The sequence below is a fragment of the Chanodichthys erythropterus genome, chromosome 2, assembly GCF_024489055.1.
Source record: "Chanodichthys erythropterus isolate Z2021 chromosome 2, ASM2448905v1, whole genome shotgun sequence".
Taxonomy (NCBI): domain Eukaryota; kingdom Metazoa; phylum Chordata; class Actinopteri; order Cypriniformes; family Xenocyprididae; genus Chanodichthys; species Chanodichthys erythropterus.
Window position 1 is genome coordinate 3,855,152 of NC_090222.1, and position 9,085 is coordinate 3,864,236.

Consider the following 9,085-nt stretch of genomic DNA (forward strand, 5'->3'; position numbering starts at 1 on the left):
CTTAAACAACTGCTCCCTGTTAAGAATGTATTACATAACAGTTCAAGTTTTTATGACACTTCTATAAATAAAGCAAAAATAAAAAAGAAAATGCTCTGGTAAAACCATCAGTGGTCTCATAAACAACACACCCCTGAACGCCCTGTGAATCTGGCTCGGAACGTCACAGCCCATAGAACCTGGCAAAGACGGCCTATCAAAAATCCATGACAAATACAAGAACAGTCTGTCTGTAATGCAATGCTGTGTGTCAACCACTGGCTGGAATCAGACTGCTGGAATGCTCTCTAGAATGTCTACAACTATTGGCCAGATCACTCGTGCTATTAGTCAGGCATTATATGATTGGCTAAAGACGTTATACCAGCAGCACTTTGTATTTTTAACTCATTGTTAATAGGAGTGGCATTTCACAAATCTCCATGTGGTGTATCCGACCGACTAATCTTTCGCCGTTCTTCCATTAATCAAATCAAGTCACGTCACATTTATTTATATAGTGCTTTATACCAGCGGTGGCTTCAAATATTGTTCGTCCGATAATGTCAGTGCAGTTACTGAATATTAACTGTATTTTAAACCCCAACTGAACAAGCCAATGGCTACAGTGGTAAGGAACCCAAACTCCATCAGGTGACAGTAATCAATGGAAATACACACTGCGAGGAAAGTCAAGGTAGAATTACAGAGTGCACCGTTCCCATTGTGTAAATTCAAGGCTATAAAAAAGCCTCGCACGCATGACTTCACCTTACATTGGCAGCGAGATCAGAAGAATGTTTTTGTCGAGGTGCAAGGGGTGTGATCTTACTCAGCCATATGTTTAGGTTAGAAATGCACGTTGGAAAGGGAAAATAGTGCATGTGAGCTACAGATAAACAAAAAGGAGTGTTAAAAAGAAAACAAGGGGAGTTAAATGAATGGCTGTTTGGATGAATGTGTGCACCACATCAAAGCTTCGCTGAATTTGGTTGTGAGGCATATGATCGCACTGGCTTTGTACTATACCACAGACCTTAAATGGGGAAGGCCATCTATAGCATCTCTGAACACAGTGCAGGCACTGTCTCATGATAGCACAGACTGTAGAAAAATATGTGTTTTGGAGGAGAGCCCACTGTTAAGGAACCTCATTCAGGCACTAATGGAAACGTTTGGGGACTTCTACCATCTTATTGTATCTGAAATAGACATGCAGAAGGATTGTCTTCCATGAATTTCATGATAACAAATTGAGAAATAAAGGGGGCCATCCTGAGGCCAATGGTGTATGTTTCAGGTTGGTCCAACAAAGCCGCAAATGCAGTGCAGAGCAAAGGCTGAACACATAAAGACGAGACGATGACCAATTGGTGATTGGCTGTTGTATTTGGAAGGTGGGACTAGAGCTGTCATATTAGGCATTCCAATTTCTGCCATTCATTGTAATACGTTTGGTCCATTTCAGCAATAGGCCTATACAGTCTCTCGTTTCCCATTAAATTATGATGTATTCATCCCAAAATGTTAACATTTTCAATTTGCGGTGTTGCAATGTTTGTATATACTCATCTCAACAATGGTCTTGAATTGCAAAAAACCTCCATATGAAACTTTTCTCTGCATACTGTTTGAGACTACCACCTAATCGGGGTAATTTGACTGACTTTGTCATGCATTACTGTACTTCAATGTTATTGAAATACTCATCAATGTAGTGGGGGAAAACACTGAATTATAAGCCACCAACCATTTTTGTAGTCAAGACCAGCTGTTGTATTCGAGTCCTGGACAGGTTGAGTTTGAGTCAAGACTGAGATCAGAAGGGTTGAGTCAGAGTCCGAGTCTGACTTTGAGTGATTCAGACAGTGCAAATATGCTTTATTTTGGGGTGAATGAAGCCTGGTTTGCGCACATATCATGTGAACCTATCTGCAGTGTTGGAGTCAAAGGTGACCTTGTTTTAGGTAAATCATGGCCATGTTGTGTTAATTCATTTCCTCTGTTTAGTTAAATCACAAACACAAATATAACTAAATTAAAACAAGCGACAAAGAACATGACTACAAATTAAAGCTAAAACCATAATTTCAAGAAATTTGAAGTTCATTTGGATTCAGAAATTACAGAAAGTGGAGATGCTCGAGTCACTAGAGTTACTTTAGAAAAAAAAAATTGTGTTTTACACAATTTGATCTCGTATTTAGTCTTTTTTGTTTTGTTATAGCCTATTTTTGTACTTTTGAAATATATCACATCCGAATCTTATTACGGAGTCAATGCCTCCCTCCAGCCTGAGGCCCGCCATTGGGCACTACATTAAAAGTAATGTGTTCAGCCATTTGATCGTGCTTTGAAATGTTAATAGAGTGACATTTGAATGTGATCCGTCTTCAACATAAGCAGCTTCGGGCAGCATGTATTGTGATTGGAGAGAGGAGTGTTTACTCTTGTGCTAAGCCACAGTCTCTGCAAGTGAGAGGTTTTCTCTGGCAGCGATGGCCCCACGCAGCCCAAATAAAGCGGCGTATGAATTAAAAAAAAGGTTGAGTAAGTTTCTGTCACCCTGAGTGCTCCAGCTGCCTGGCCCCCAAACACCGAATGAAAACATGAGCGCCCTCACGGGGCTCTGAGTCAATATCGCCTCCTTCCGTTGGCTGATGCTTGCAGCTGCTTTTGTAATCACAGGGAAAACTATCAGCAGAGCTCTGAACCAACAGTCGCAAACACATACACATAATCTTGCGGCACTGCCGCAAATGCACAATATTATCATCGGTGTTGGAGAGTAACTAACTAAAGGTGGAGACACTATTAACTGAACCACATTTTTCAGCAGTTCACAACCATTAAGCTTTTCCAACAGACAGTTAACTATTTTTTTCCAAGTGAGCGATTTGAGGCATAATCAAACATTGAGGCAATAACCAAACACACTTCAGTCAATGTCTAGACTGCGTTTCTCTGTTGGGAAAAGCTGATTCACCTTTACTGAGTCGATTTGTTTGGATGGTTCATGTTAATGAAAGAAAAAAAAAAAAATTTGAATCATCACTCCACACTGTAAACCGTAACACTCAAAATAATTAATTGGTTTGAGCAGGGTAAAACACTATTTTGTGAAGTAGCTAACATAGCATAATCAGATGCAGCTTTATTTTTAGTAACAGTAATAAAGAATTTTCTCCATCATACAATACGTTTTAAAATTAATTGCATGCCATTTATCAACACAAGCCATCCAGCATTTAATATGATATTCTAAAATCGATCTATCTTACTGCAGTGTACAATAAGTGTAGCACAGCAGCCGCCAAGCGAACACACAGAGTAACGTTATAACATAATTTTCAAGACTCTCAAATGTATCTAATATGATAAACAGTGCTGTGTTACCTCATACTCATGACCGGAAAAACGGTAGCAGCGCCGGCGACTGTGTCATAATAAAAGTCCCGCTGCTCGCGGTGTGTGTCAAGCAATTGCTCCAGCTCCTCGTTCAGCTCCACAACACTCGCTCCTTCTCTGCTTCATACTGCAGTAATGTTAATAATCACATCCGTGAACATGATTTCTTCCCGAGTCCTATCCTGATTCTTTACAACCGGCTGTGAGGTGAAGACCACATGTCCCAAGATTCCGCGCTCAAACTTGCCGTCATCAAGCTACGCCTTTGTTTTGAATAGGCCTCTAGCGACCTCTAGCGCCTTTAAGAAGTAAAATACAATGTTACAGTTTTCATGTGTCAAAAACAACTATGCAAAAGAAGCATTTTTTTGCATTTATTTTTGGCCATATGACAGAGATCTGATATTCTATTTGTCGTATTTCTGTTTTGCATAAAACTGAAGAATATTCGGTACATCCTATATTGTATTCTAAAAAAAAAAATTCTACAACACAAAGTACCTCACACGGGGAAACAATGTAACGCGTAAATGTGTGTAACTAACGGAAATCAAGCAAGCTAATATGCATATGCCACAAAGTGTTAGTGAAATAACACAATTGAGGGAATAATATGGATTTTTTTTTTATATTCTTGTACAAAATAAATGCAAGCACTTTCAAGGAACTGTATCTATGTATGTTTATTTTCGAAAACTTTCCAGAGGGTTGAAATTTGGGAACCCTGTTTATTCTTTCTTTAATAAAACGATACATTTAGTCCTGCTTCGTCATCCTAAAAATTGAGAAAACTTGGACACTGAGTCCGATGCGTATTTATCCGTTGCGAAACAATATGGAGTCTTCAAACAGTGAGGATGATTTTGTTGTCCTCTGTCTTCTTAAAAAGAGAAAAAGAAAGAGAAAATATTGAGGCCATCCAATCCTGAGATTGCATATAGAGAGGAAGGAGAGTGCCACCTCCTTATCAAGGAGCTGCGGGATTATCCAGAACGATTCAAAGTTTAATTCAGGGTGTCTGTGGGTCAGTTTGATGCTTAGCTATCACACTTTGTTTGTCATACAGTGCTTTGTGCCGCGAGACGAAGTGAATCAAATTTTCAGATGCAATTCTGGATTTTGGTGTTCGCTTGTAAGGTGGCTCTGAATTGTCAAAACATCTCTCAAAATGCTTGCTTTGGATGCGAAAAAGGCAGAAAATTGAACCTGATCCAAATTTTTTTTTTTTTATGACAGACGAAAGATGTTTTGTATTTAGGTCAAACTGTACCAGAGTTTGTTTGAAGACGGACCGAGACCCATCTTTTCAGTTTGATGTGCACCAAGGTTCAGATAGCAGCGTTCACACTTATTCACATGAACTGCGCAAACAGAGCAATCGCACCAGTTTTAATTGAACCAAAGTGTGAACACATCCTATATGTGAGCATGCATTTACTCATCTCACATCCATAAACAGGTTCAGTATTCCTAAAAATGAATAAAAAACAGTGAAATAAACTATTAAGCAGGCCTCCAATAATTAAAATGCTAAAAAAAAAACATAATTAATGTATTTATTCTCACTTTATTAACCAATGTCTTTGCTGTTGACCTTCGATGAGCCAAAAATGACTTTAGGGTAACACTTTACAAATAAAGGTACCTGAATAAAGACCTGAATTAATCCTTCAGCATGAACTAACGACAACCCAATGAAGAGCTATCCTTAACTACAACTGGATTCATAAGGATTAATGCATGAATAACAGCAGCCTTAACTACATGTTAGTACATGTTTAATAGTTAATGTATAAGTATAATAGTTCATGTAAAGGTATAATTTCAATATATTTAATCTAATTGTCTAATCTAAGTGTAGCTTAACTACTAAAAATTAAAATTAGGTTGTATTTTGACAAACAACAGTTTTCCTAACACTAATTATTCAACAGATCGCATGTGACTTAGACGTAAACAAATAATCCGACTGTTGGACAACTATGTCCACGTAGACTAACGTGAGTCATCTGGTTACGTGCGCTCACAAATTCCCCAAACTTTCTCGATGACACGCGCATTGGTGTTTATACTTTCATTATTTAAAGCAGCATATTCCCTGTCTCCCAGTAAAATTCAGAAGCACTGACACAGTGAGTGATTCACAAAACTGTAATGATATCATTGAGTCTGAAAAAGGCAGCATGACTAATCTCTGTAGACACCGGTGCCATAGTGTGTGACATCATCATCATTGTAAGAGCAGTCTGATCTGTTCAAGGTATTCACATCTTAATTCCAAAATTTTATACCATGTGTTGGCCGTCTCAAAGAAGGATGAGTGTTCTCTTGGCAAGTGCGCATGTTTTCCAGATAAAAACTCACATAAACACACACAAAAAGGAGTGAGGGAAGAAAAACAGACAGACAGACAGACAGACAGACAGACAGAACATGAGTCATTTAGTCGTGACATTACCACATATGAGATATATGTGCTATGACTCGTGAAATAGAACAGTCTCAAGGTAGATGCAAGTAAATTTGAGTGTGACATCATCATGTAAAGAATGGCTGCTGCTTTATCTCTGAAAAAGTTCCTGAGCTGTTCGCTCACACTGAATCTTTAGTCATGGCAGGAAACAGATCGCACTGGGTAGTTAGTTAGCACTAAACAATCACTACTACCTGTTGAATTTGAACAAAACTATTAAGTTTGATCTTCCTTTAGGCTCCTTTAAAGGAATATTCCAGGTTAAGCTCAATCAACTTTAACTACTATGTACTTACATTAAATATATGAGTACAATGTACTTATTATGTTCATATTGTATTGGTGAACACTTTTGCCGCTATTGAGGTGGATACAGCTAAGATAAGAGACAGGTTTGGTGGTATGGGTATGTTTAAGGGTGAGTTAAGGTGTAAGGGAAGGTCAACAGTGTAATTATAAATGTAATTACAGATATTACAGATAAAAATATAAGCACAATGTAAATACATGTACATGTATGTACACAATAAGCACATTGTATCAAATGATTAATTTAATACCCAATATAAAGTGGGACCAACACTTTTATAAAATTATATGCAGTGTTATTTTAGTATTATTTGTATACTATAAGAATACGTATTAATATGTTGAACTAGTTTTTAATTTTCATTTTAAGTCTCAGTAATTTTGTTGTTTTTGTCATTTTTAAACACAAATTTTCAATATTTTTTATATTGATTTAGATCATTTTTATTCAAAAATGTTGCATGTTAAAAAATAGATACAGCCTCCTGTTGTGTCAATCATATTTACACACTGGCTCCGAAACTTTTGTTCGTCATAAAAAATTTTCAGATCGGGTTCAATTTTCTGCGTTTTTCATATTAGCGGCAAGAATTCTGAGAGGTCCAGAATGACGTTTGACAAGTTGATCCACTTCGTCTCGCAGCTCAAAGTATTGCATGACAAACAAAGTGCAGATCACAAAGAGATGGAATACAAAGCAATTGTGGCAGAAAAGCAAAGAATCAAACCGAGTCACTGACATCCTGAAGTAAACTTTGAATCGCTCAGTAATCCCGCAACTCCTTGATAAAGAGGTGGAACTCTTCTTCCTTTCTATACGCAATCCCAGGATTGGATGGACCCAAGTATTTCCTCTTTCTTTTTCTCTTTTTAAGAAGAGAGAGGACAACAAAATCATCTTCACTGCTTGAAGACTACGTTTTGTATTGTTTTGCGAATTTATTTTTGCTACAGATTAATTAATATGCAACGGACTGTTGGCCACTTCAGAGTTTCTATTCCTGGTGCGAACGTAACCAGGAAAATGACCTGGGGGAGAAATTAATTCTTGGGGAACTATCTTGACTTGACTCAACTAACTCGAGTTCTTAGAACTATTTGCTGCTCAAGCCCTTTGAATCCTTCTAGGGACATTTTCCTGGTTGTATTCGCACCGCTAGTAGGAACTTTGAAGTGACATAATCCGTCACTTAAAACGTTTCCAGTTCCTGCGGTGTGAACATGGCAAAAAGCAGGTACTTCCACCAATAGTTATAGGAACTATGAAAACATTCCTCCAGTGCGAAAGCCCCTATTGTTATGATACCTTACAGTGCTTTTTAATCCTTTTTAGAGCTTTTCATAGTGCACATTCTGTAGTAGTCTCCACAGAAGTAAGTAAGTCATCCCGGTTGGAGAAACCGGATGAGAGTGAGTAAACAATGATTTTGAGTGAACTATGCCTTTAAGGTCCAAAACACTTGGGTTTGTTTTCATTGTTTCTCTCCACAGTAAAACAGCAATATTAGCTTCTTTATGTGGTTACCACTAAATGCATAATGGAACCAGCCAGTTTTTTAGGGCTTGTTAATGTTATACTCACAGTTATAAAGCCTATTTGTAAGAAACAGGAAAAGGCCAATTGAACTTGGACAATTATGATGAGCTAAGTTAAAGCTGCGTCCCAATGGCCTCATGCAGCAGAGCTGCTCCTTAGGGAGAGGTGGTGGGCACTCGTATAGGGAGATAAGTCAGCGTGGAGGTCCACATTTGGTAGTTCTCAAATGCCCATGAAAAAGCAGGAGGTAATATGTTTTCATCATGTGCATATACTGCACTATATAACATACCCTATGGGAACTCCCACTGCATCATTTTGAGAGGCCCTGAGAGCCCACTGACAAACAGAGATTGACAATAAAAAACATAGATGTCTTTGAGCTCAGGGGTGGCCTTCTTGTGCCAGTTATGACTACACTACGCTGCCTTGAATGTGGGAAGTCCCAGGAACATCATACAGCTCTGCTGCGTCGGCACTCAAGACTCTAATAGCGTGAAAATGGAGCCATAATAGGAGGGCAAAGTCAGCACTGGGGTTTTGGAGTGAATGGGATCATGGGAAGAATAATTTGGGGTATGGGAACAGAATGTCAGGTATAATAATTATGAGTGGAAGGACCTGTTTCCCCCATAATTTCACATGAATGCATGAATTTGTCAAGTCAAATTTATTTGTATACATTTTACAATACACCTTGTTTCAAAACCGCTTTGCAGAATATCATGATTTTAATGTTTATAATATCTTAGGGTGTTTTTCACACCTGGCTCGTTTGGAGTGCTTGTTTCCGAACCTGGAGTGTTTTCTTCCTTAGTCTGGTTCGTTCAGGCATACATGAAAATAGAAATCGCACTTGAATCCAAACCCCTGAGTGAGGTGGTCTCATCCCGCTTGTGGTGAGAAAGCAATCTGTCCCATTGGACCAACTAACCAGGCTGTATCACAATGATGGGTAATTACGAATGTTGTGTGAAAAGCAGCATTGCTTTGTTTTGCTTATGCCTCTCAAAAGGAATCGTGGGTTAACCTGGAGCAAAGATCTTAATATCTTCATGCCTTATAGTCACATTTAGCAGATTAGAGCTGGCAGATTACATAGTTTACATTTTGAATGTACAAGTTTTAATTGAGTACTGTATGTATGAGGATAAAGTTTAAAGAGCTGGGCGATAATATAGATACATTTTTTTTTAAAAATTAAACAGTTGAGATTTGCTCTATAGTATATATTGCTCTACGTGAGCATACTGTATATATGCAGTTAAATTAGGATGCACTATATATCCAACTTTTAATATATTGCTGGGCAATAATATTGTTTACATTTTTCAGTGATACAAGAAATCAAGGAGTTGAGATTTGCCACATAGTATATA